Consider the following 10,000-nt stretch of genomic DNA (forward strand, 5'->3'; position numbering starts at 1 on the left):
AGGTATGTATGGGGATAGGAGAGAACACAATCTCTTGGCTAGCTTGTAGGTAGGCGTCGGGATCTGCGAGATAATCGGATGAAGCTTGTTGCCAGATTTGTGGGTCTTTACATTCCTGTAACAGTATCCCATGCTGTATATTCCGATCGGCTTCTCAAACTTGACGGTTTTGCTGGTGGAGTTATTCTTCATTATTATCCTGCTGAATTTCATCTTCAGGGCTTCTGTGGGATCCTTGGTAATCTTCATGAATTTACTAGTATCGCTTAGAATTTCATCCATTTTCTGCAAGTACTCGGGGGTGTCGATGAGGACGTAAGTGGAAGCTTTGTCTGCACGTCTGATCGTAATAAGTTGTTTCGCTGCTTCCATGTGTCTTGGTTCAATGATGGTGCTGTTAAAGTTTCCTCTTGTTTTGCTGGATTCCGAGACGATTTTTTGTCCGAAGGACGGCTCGATGGTAACTTAACCTTTCTGTGACAATTTTTCCACTTCATCGATGAGGATCTCGCATTCGATGCGTTTCAGAAATTTTCTTGGTTTGGACATTACGTGGCAGTTGAGTCCCATATTTAGAAGTTCTTCTTGATGTACTGTGAGCGGCTTCTTGGTGAGGTTAATGTATCCACAACTTGGTCGTGGATATTTTATCTGGCCACCGTTGAGGTTGATGAGCTTCTGCTGGTTAGCTCTTATGGTTGCGTTTTTGTGTTGCAAGATCACCTCTTCAAGTGTTCTGTCTATATTCTTTTTAATGCGGACATCAATGTCCACATTGTCCCAATTCTTCTTTAATCTTTGATGTAGAGGTTTAAGATCTTGTAACTTGCAATGTCATTCATCAGTTCTATTTTTCATAAGGTTTTTCCTCTCATCGTCGCTGGGCCTCCTGCGGCGACGTGTATTGCGTGATTCTGCTCCATCACAAGGTATATTAAGGGTATAAATGAGCAGGAAATTTTCTCTCAAGCATATTTCTTTAAAAAATGATGGCAAGTGATTTGCCACCACTTTTAATGAAATACGCTTGAGAGAAAATCTCTTGTCCATTTATACCCTTTATATATATATATATATATATATATATATATATATATATATATATATATATATATATATATATATATATATATATATATATATATATATATATATATATATATATATATATATATATATATATATATATATATATATATATATATATATATATATATATATATATATATATATATATATATATATATATATATATATATATATATATATATATATATATATATATATATATATTTTTTTTTGTGTGTTACTTATTTATCTCTATTTATTTACTTACTCATTCATTTATTCTTACCAACTTATCACCACGTGTACATGCTCTGGAAAGAGAGGAAGCATTAGTATCTTGTTCAGTCACGGTTGTAGATTTCCTTCACTCTACCATTTCCTTTTTCCACTAACGCTGAACTCATCTCTCGGATCTTTACTAACAACTCCAAGCAGAATAACTCAAGAAGTGTTCTCCTTCAACTCCCACCCTACGACTATATTATACCTATTACCGAAAAAAAAATAAATAAATAAATAAAATAAATAAATAAAAAAAAAAAAAAAATATATATATATATATATATATATATATATATATATATATATATATATATATATATATATATATATATATATATATATATATATATATATATATATATATATATATATATATATATATTTATTTATTTATTTATTTATTTATTTATTTATTTATTTATTTATTTATTTATTTATTTATTTATCTATTTATTTATTTATTTTTTTCGGTAATAGGTATAATATAATCGTAGGGTGGGAGTTGAAGGAGAACACTTCTTGAATTATCCTGCTTAGAGTTGTTAGTAAAGATCCGAGAGATGAGTTCAGCGTTAGTGGAAAAAGGAAATGGTAGAGTGAAGGAAATCTACAACCGTGACTGAACAAGATACTAATGCTTCCTTTCTTTCCAGAGCATGTACACGTGGTGATAAGTTGGTAAGAATAAATGAATGAGTAAGTAAATAAATAGAGATAAATAAATAACAAAAAAAAAAAAAAAATTATGAAAAACATTCATCCGACGAGCTATATGAAAAACATTCTTCTGAAGAGCTAGAGGAGGATAAAGGAAAAAATATGTAATTTTATGGCTAATTATTCAAAATTCAAAGAATTACCACTTTAAAAATTTTTGCCTTATGAAAACAACTCACGAACAACAATCACCAGAGACTTGAGTTCCCTCCCTGAAAGCCTGTGTTTACACACACACACACACACACACACACACACACACACACACACACACACACACACACACACACACACAAATAATAAGTCTTGATATGTCTTCAATGTGACTGTCTCTATCCAATTACTACTGCAAATACAGCTCCAGCTTTTTTGTCATTTATCTCATCCGTGTTCTTTTATTAAAATAAAATAAAAAAAATAAATAAATAAAGTAAAACAATAAGTGAATAATTAATAAATAGATAAGTTAATAAAGGGGTTTAAACAGCCGGAAATGTCAGGCATGGCTACTGACTTATAGGATGTTAACGCCTGGCCGATGACACATGGGTAGAGAAGTACAACAGGTGATGATATATCGGTGCTAACAAAAAGTGGATGAAGCATGAACGGCTACAGGATCGAGGGATTATACAGTATGAAGTGTTGATGGTGATGGTGGCAGATCTGTTGCCGTTCTGAGGAAAATAATAGAGGTAGGGAAGTAGCGGTGAAAGAGATTGTGAGATGTGTATAGGTATTGACAAAATAGCGAGGGAAAGATGAAAAGGAAGAGAGAAAAGAAGGAAGGAGGAAGTAAGAGAGAAATGAAGAAAGATATGTGGTAAGGAAGAAAATAAAAAGAAAAAAAACTATCATAATTTAGTCACAAATGAAGGATTCCGTAATCTGTTCTTTTCCAGAAATTTCCATGAATTCGCTTTACTCACGAAGAATAGACCTATTTTTTTTTTTTTTTAACTGACAAAAACTAACTACTTTTGATGGCATAATTTAATTTATATTTTTAAATTTAAAATTATAATTTTAAACGATACCACTTTAATTATTCAAATATTCCTTCACGAGACTCGATATTTTGTTGCATAATAATAATTATGCATAATAATAATTAAGTAAAAAAAATAATTATTACTAATATTGTTGTAAAAAATATACATAAGGGACAACAATTATATTTAAATTGAAGCATTGGATTTTTTTTTTTTTGAAGACGTGGAATTTCTTGTTAATTTTCTTCAACAACACACTTCCCTAGCTTCATATCTACCTAATCAAACGCTTCCCTCATGTTTCTTCCTCTTTTTACTACCTTTATGCATCATCTTTTGCATACCAACTCCCTCTTATCCTATCTCAAGTCATATCCAGTGAACAATAACTGACCCTCCTTTTTTCCCTAATTTTTTCCCCTTTCTTCCCCTCCTATCTCTCCTTTTTTCTCTTTTTTTTTTTCCTTCCTGAACTTTAACATCTCTCTACCTTTTCTTCAGTCCTGTTTCTTCCCCTCCCAGAACATATATCTTTAACTTCCTGTTTTTTTCTTCCATTCCCTCCTATCTTCTCTTTCTTACCTCTCTTTTATTTATACCTTCTCCCCTGCATTAAGTTTTCCCTCTGTACCTCCTATTTTTCCTACCAAAGGACATGGGCGAGCACCTACTGTGAAGTACCCGATGGCTCTTCTTCACCACCTCCGCCACAGTGAAAGTCTCAACGGCAAGTCTTTCTTGTCCGTTGATTTTGAGGATTCTCGTGAATGTTTCCCTGTAAACTAAATATTGTGTCTATTCTCCCATTCAAAGAAAAGCAACAGCCTCTACCATGTTCTGCGTAAAAGTTGAGAGCTTGTACCCCACCCTTCTCTCTCCCTCTCTCTCCCTCTCTTCTTATCTCTCTCTCTCTCTCTCTCTCTCTCTCTCTCTCTCTCTCTCTCTCTCTCTCTCTCTTTAGCCATTGATCTTCTGTACGTACAGCCCTGCCAGTCCAAACCGACCGCGACATTTACGAACAAATTAACGGAATAAATGACACACACGACGCTGTAGTCCTTGGTGATTTTTATTTATCGGTGACGAAGTGCGGCGAACCACTCACCTCCTGAGTGAGTGTCGCACCTGGACACGATTTGTTTAATAACTTAAAAGAAAATTCAGTTAATCAATTTGTACAAAACTCGACACGTGATAACACGTACTCGACCTCATACTTGGTACGAAAAATGAATTAGTAGAAAATCTGAATATCGGTGAGGAGTTCAGTAATAACGAGCACCGCGCAATCATCTTGGTTATAAACTTCTTGGATAATGAATCACATAAAAACAGAGAAAATTCAGTGACTAAAGAATAGTAAAACTTTGTAAACTGGAGCTATTTACATACCACTAGAGACATTAATGCTCAATGGAAATTTTTCTCTGAAAATTATTTAAAAGCTGTGCAAGAATGCGTGCCTCTGAAAAACTGACGTCCCACTCAAAACGTCAAGCTTAAGTGGCGGAACAAACAAATTGCCGAATATCTGCTCGCCGAGTGACGCCCATAACATATTAAATTTCGACAGTAATAACGAAGAACAACCTAGATTCACAGAGTTAAGGCGTAAAGCAAAGAGGTTAATCAAACAGAGCAAAAGGTCCACCGAATTACACGTTGCGAACCAGAGCAAGACGAACCGAAAGGAATTTTATAGCTTTATCAGGCAGAAGAGAGTGATTACCTCAACTATTGGATGCACAGAATGCCTGACTTCTGATCTCTCTAAAATTTCTGATTAGCACAGAGCAAACTTAGTATTGTTCAATGCCTCAAAAACTCAGTTCCTCCATCTGTCAACTCGAAACAACCTTCCAGATAATTTTTTTTTTTTTTCTCCTTTACTGACACTCAACTGTCCCCCTCTTCTACATGGAACATCCTCGGTCTGTTCTGTACTTATAATCTAAACCGGAAACCTCACAGCTCATCTTTATCTAAAACAGCTTCTAAGAAGTTAGGTGTTCTGAGTCGTCTCCGCCAGTATTTCTCACCCCTCTCCCCTTCCCTGCTGTTAACTCTGTAAATAGGCTTGATTCATCCTTGTATGAAATATGGTTCACATGTAGGGGGAGGGTTCCACTCATATCTTTCTTTTAGACAGGGTGAAATCAAAAGCTTTTCGTCTTATCAAGTCCTTTCCTCTAACTGACTGTCTTCAGTCTCTTTCTCATCGCCGCAATGTTGCATCTCTTGCTATATTCTACCGCTATTTTCATGCCAACTGTTCTTCTGGTCTTGCTTACTGCATGCCTCCCCTCCTCCCGCGTCCTCGCTGCACAAGACTTTCTTCTTTCTCTCACCCCTATTCTCTCCACCTCTCTAATGCAAAAGATAACCAGTATTCTCAGTCATTCATCCCTTTTTCTGGTAAACTCTGGAATTCCCTGCCTGCTTCTGTATTTCCACTTTCTTATGACTTGAACTCTTTCTAGAGGGAGGTTTAAAGACACTTCTGTAATTTTTGGCTAACACTTTCTTTACATAAGTTTTTTTTTACAGCCGAAGACCTCTGCGACATCCTTTCGATACCAGTAGTCTAAATGAATAACAGCGATGCCCTAAGTACATACAACGAAGTATCAGCATTACAGAAAGAGACGTGTCAAAATATATTGATAAACTTAAAGTAAGCAAATCATTCAGGCCTGACACGATCTCCTCCCGCATTTTAAAATTAAGATAAATGTGAACCAGGTAAATCACTTGCTTTATTATCCAATAAATCCCTGGAGTCTGGTACAATGCCTGATGAGTGGAATCTCGCTAACGGAACTCCGATTTTCAAAAAAAAAAAAAAAGAAAAGCTGTAAATCTTTACTCCTGCAATTACCGGTCACTTAGATTACCTCAGTTGTATGCAAAATATTAGGAACACGTATTAGAGTAGTCAGGCTTTTAATGCAAATAAGTGTAAAGTGCTTCATATAGGTATCGAAACGAGAAAGCAAAGTATATTATGAATCGTACCCTAACTTAAGAGTGTAGACAGCGAAATTAATTTAGGAGTAACAATATCGAGCAGCATAAACCTAGGCAGCAAGGTTTAGTAGTTGTAAAGAAAGCGAACAAAATAACTGGCTTAATCGGTGGATCATTTGAACATAATCTAAAGATACGATCCTCTGTATAACTCCTTGGTCCGTCCCCTTTTGGAATATTGCGTTCAAGCATTTCCCCCCTATTACCAGAAAGACATAGATGAATTAGAATGGGTTCAGCGTAGAGTAAAAAATATTATGCCATTCCTAAGAAACAAATCATACGAAGAGCGACATAAAGAATCAAATAATTCCCAGTAACTCAAAGAAGACTAAATAGCGACTTAATACAAGTGTTTAAAATAATCAAAGGCATTGATTGGACACTGGACTGCAGTAAGTATTTCACGATAGGCTTTTCAAATTACACACAAGGAAATGGTTGCAAAATTGTTGGGAAATCCTTCATTTCTCATGAATCTTTCCTTTTTTTTCATCTTATCTTTTCTTTTTCATCTCTGGAATAGGCTTCCTCGAGACGTGACAGATTGCAACACCGTGAAGACTTTTAAACTCCGTCTTGATAAACATTTTGCCTTAGATTCGCGGTTAACAGTATTTGTTAGAGGTTAACTACCTTGCCTCCATGAAATGAGGGCACCTCATTCCATCTACTTCCATTCTTCCTTATAATATTTCCTTCGGGTTTTTATTTCTCCAACCCAGAAGGATAATTATTTTTCCAATACAGCTTATGGCGGAAGGTGTGGCAGGTAGGGAAAGAGCCTTCTACTTTGCTGTCCTTCCTTCTACACTGTACTATCACCTTAGTAGTCCTAGGTCAGGTCATCTCGTGAGGACCATAAGTTCTGTTGTGGCATGCGTATCTATCTCTCTCTCTCTCTCTCTCTCTCTCTCTCTCTCTCTCTCTCTCTCTCTCTCTCTCTCTGCATTAACTTCAACATAAAACTACGCCAATAATTTCTTATTTGAGGCCAGAAATGCTCTAATTAATTATCTCCACCTGTCTCCTTTTCATTTCATTTCAGTCAGTCGCACACTCCCCTTGAACAGCTTCCTATCCTCCTCCTCCTCCTCCTCTTCCTCCTTCCCTTTCCTCTTCCCTCCTCTTTCTCCTCCTCCTCATCCTCCTTCATCCTCCCCCCTCCTCTTCTTTGGTCTGTAATCATGTCTTTTCTTCCACCTAAACCCTGGGGACATCCTTTGCTAGCGGTTCGTTCATGCATGATTCATGACGTACTGAGACAGCGCTTCTCCACTCCCCACTTTCCCATGTCCCTCTTTCTCCTAGTCTCTTGCTCCTACTTCCTCACCCATCACTCTCCTCTCTCCTTTCCTCTTCTCTCTCTTCAACCCATACTCTCTCCCCATTACTCTTCCCTCTCTCTCTTCATTCGTTTTTTTTCTTGCCCTCTACCACTCTCTCTCTCTCTCTCTCTCTCTCTCTCTCTCTCTCTCTCTCTCTCTCTCTCTCTCTCTCTCTCTCTACTTTCTTCCTTTTCATTTTCACATATTTGCCATTTTCTTTCCAAACGATTTTATTTTTTTTTTTGCACAAGGAGAGGGAGGCGGAAGGGAGGAAGTTGAGTGGAATAATCTCAACAAAGCAAAATAAAAGAAGTCTTGATATCCTTGTTGCCAGAGCCATTCGCTGTACTAACTCATATTAATGATTGCATCTGTATTTAAGAGTAAACGGCAGAACAGAAGAGTCCTTCTCACCTCGTCTCTCACAACCCACTGACATTTCTTAATGTACTAAAGGTTTCTGCTAAAAGTTTCTATCAAAGATTTATTTTGTGTCCATGTGGTATTAGATCTCCTATGTCGGAGTTTAATTATTACGGACAAAAGGCATTACGTGAATTAATCCATTTGATGATGGGAAAATGTAGTACTAAGTGCTCACATCATTACAGTTAAGATCTAAATATATTGAAGAAAATAGATTGACTAATTATTATCAGGGTTAATGAATAATATTGCACGCGCGCACACACATACACACACACACACACACACTATTATTATTATCATTATTATTATTATTATTTTTTTTTTTTTTATTATTATTATTATTATCATTATTATTATTATTATTATTATTATCATTATTATTATTATTATTATCATTATTATTATCATTATTATTATTATTATTATTATTATTATTATCATTATTATTGTTATTATTATTATTATTATTATTATTATTATTATTATTATTATTATTATTATTGTTATCATTACAGCGTAGTGCTGACACAACGCGCAGTGTAATGGTCAGCACATTCGGCTTACAACCGTGAAGGCCTGGATTCGAGTCCCGGGCGTGGCAAGACAAATGGAGGAGTCTTTTAAGTGTAGCCCCTGCTCACCTAACCAGTAGATACGGGATGTAAGCCGAAGGTTTGTGACCTCACTGTCACGTTGTGTGACGTGTGAGTGGTCTCAGTTCTATCCAAAGACTGGTCACTATGAGCTCTGAGGTCTTTCCGTGGGGGAACGACTGACAGGGAGACGACTGTAGGTGAATGACACACACACACACACACACACACACACACACACACACACACACACACACACACACACACACACACACACACTGACACACACACATAAGAACATCGATGGATATAATAAAGAACCTATGAGGTACCATCTCTTTTTATCGTCTCTACATATAAATATTTCTAACTTAATTAATACATTGAGGTCAGCACGCGCCAAAACGTGGGAGGCGAGGAGCGTGTCAGGTCACACCACAAGAGACACGCTTATTGATACACTCGCTCCGTGACTCCCTCGACGAGTAATGTAAAGTGAACACGGACACAGCCTTCCATTGAGCTACACTGTTAAAGCCACATGTCATTTTCACGTGTACAGGAGACAGCTGCCTGTGACGTTAAACACTGTCCATGACGAGGCCTGACGCCCGCCTCTACCATACAGACCTATGACGTGACAGTACTGAGGAGTCCAGGGACAAAAACGACATGGGCAGTGTTGGTATAGTGTACTTATTAAGGTGTGTGTGTGTGTGTGTGTGAGTGTATGTGTATGTGTGTGTGTGTGTGTTGCAGATTAAGCAAAGAAGATGGAGTGTGCAGGATGGAACTTGGTAAGAAAGAAACACTTTTCCGATCCATTTATTGGATTTAAACTATCTGAAGGAAACGAGGTTTTTAAAAGTTTGCCGTTCTCCAAAGAAAATCAGGTATATACGTACACATGTCAGTCAGAGATGTCTTTTTTTGTCATGGTGAGGAAATGGTGACCAGGGTACACGTGTCACAACAAGCCTAACCACACCACTACATGTAGAAGCAAGTCATTTCGACTTCCTGCAGTAGAAATGCAAGCCCTTGCCTCAAGACACGTTCAACATTTAGCATTCACGTCCAAGATGTTTTTTTGTTTTCTTTCAATCAATTGACAATCTCCTCGCAAGCCTGATAACTAGGAGATAGACAGCTAGAATAGGAGATTAGGATTGAGGGTAAAGAAGCTGAACACAGGAAGTGAAAGCAGCAGGTTCATCGACTATGTGCTATGACTGCATATACAATCTCTGTTCACTTGGTTCAGTGTTGTGAGCTTCCAAAATGTTCTGTGCTTAGGAAAAAAAGTTACGAGATGAAGGAATTTGAACACTAATGCCTAATTTGTTGTCTTTTTCTCTTTTTTTTTGTATGTATGTCCACGGGTAACAAAAGGTGAGAAAAGTTCCGCTGTGCCAGTTCTTGAAGAAAACGGTCCGAAAGAATATCCGAAATTATGCGGAGAAGTGTCTTGAAACTTCCCTCACAGGCAGTACATGGGGTGAAAGACCTATATAAGAAGGTCACAGGCCTAGGGCAACGGAAAAGAAAAAAAAAAAGACCCGCT

General features: G+C 36.9%; 1 long non-coding RNA gene across 1 annotated transcript in view; it reads left to right on the forward strand.

Moving 5' to 3' along the window:
- Positions 1-10,000, forward strand: part of LOC135116400 (uncharacterized) — a 13,034-nt gene that overhangs the window by 2,316 nt on the left and 718 nt on the right. Inside the window, exons 2-3 of the long non-coding RNA XR_010276295.1 lie at positions 8,359-8,515; positions 9,829-10,000. The exon at positions 9,829-10,000 is cut by the window's right edge and continues 53 nt beyond it. This is a non-coding gene — a long non-coding RNA (uncharacterized LOC135116400). The remainder of the gene's footprint in view (positions 1-8,358; positions 8,516-9,828) is intronic.

The sequence above is a fragment of the Scylla paramamosain genome, chromosome 3 (assembly GCF_035594125.1).
Source record: "Scylla paramamosain isolate STU-SP2022 chromosome 3, ASM3559412v1, whole genome shotgun sequence".
Classification (NCBI taxonomy): Eukaryota; Metazoa; Arthropoda; class Malacostraca; order Decapoda; family Portunidae; genus Scylla; species Scylla paramamosain.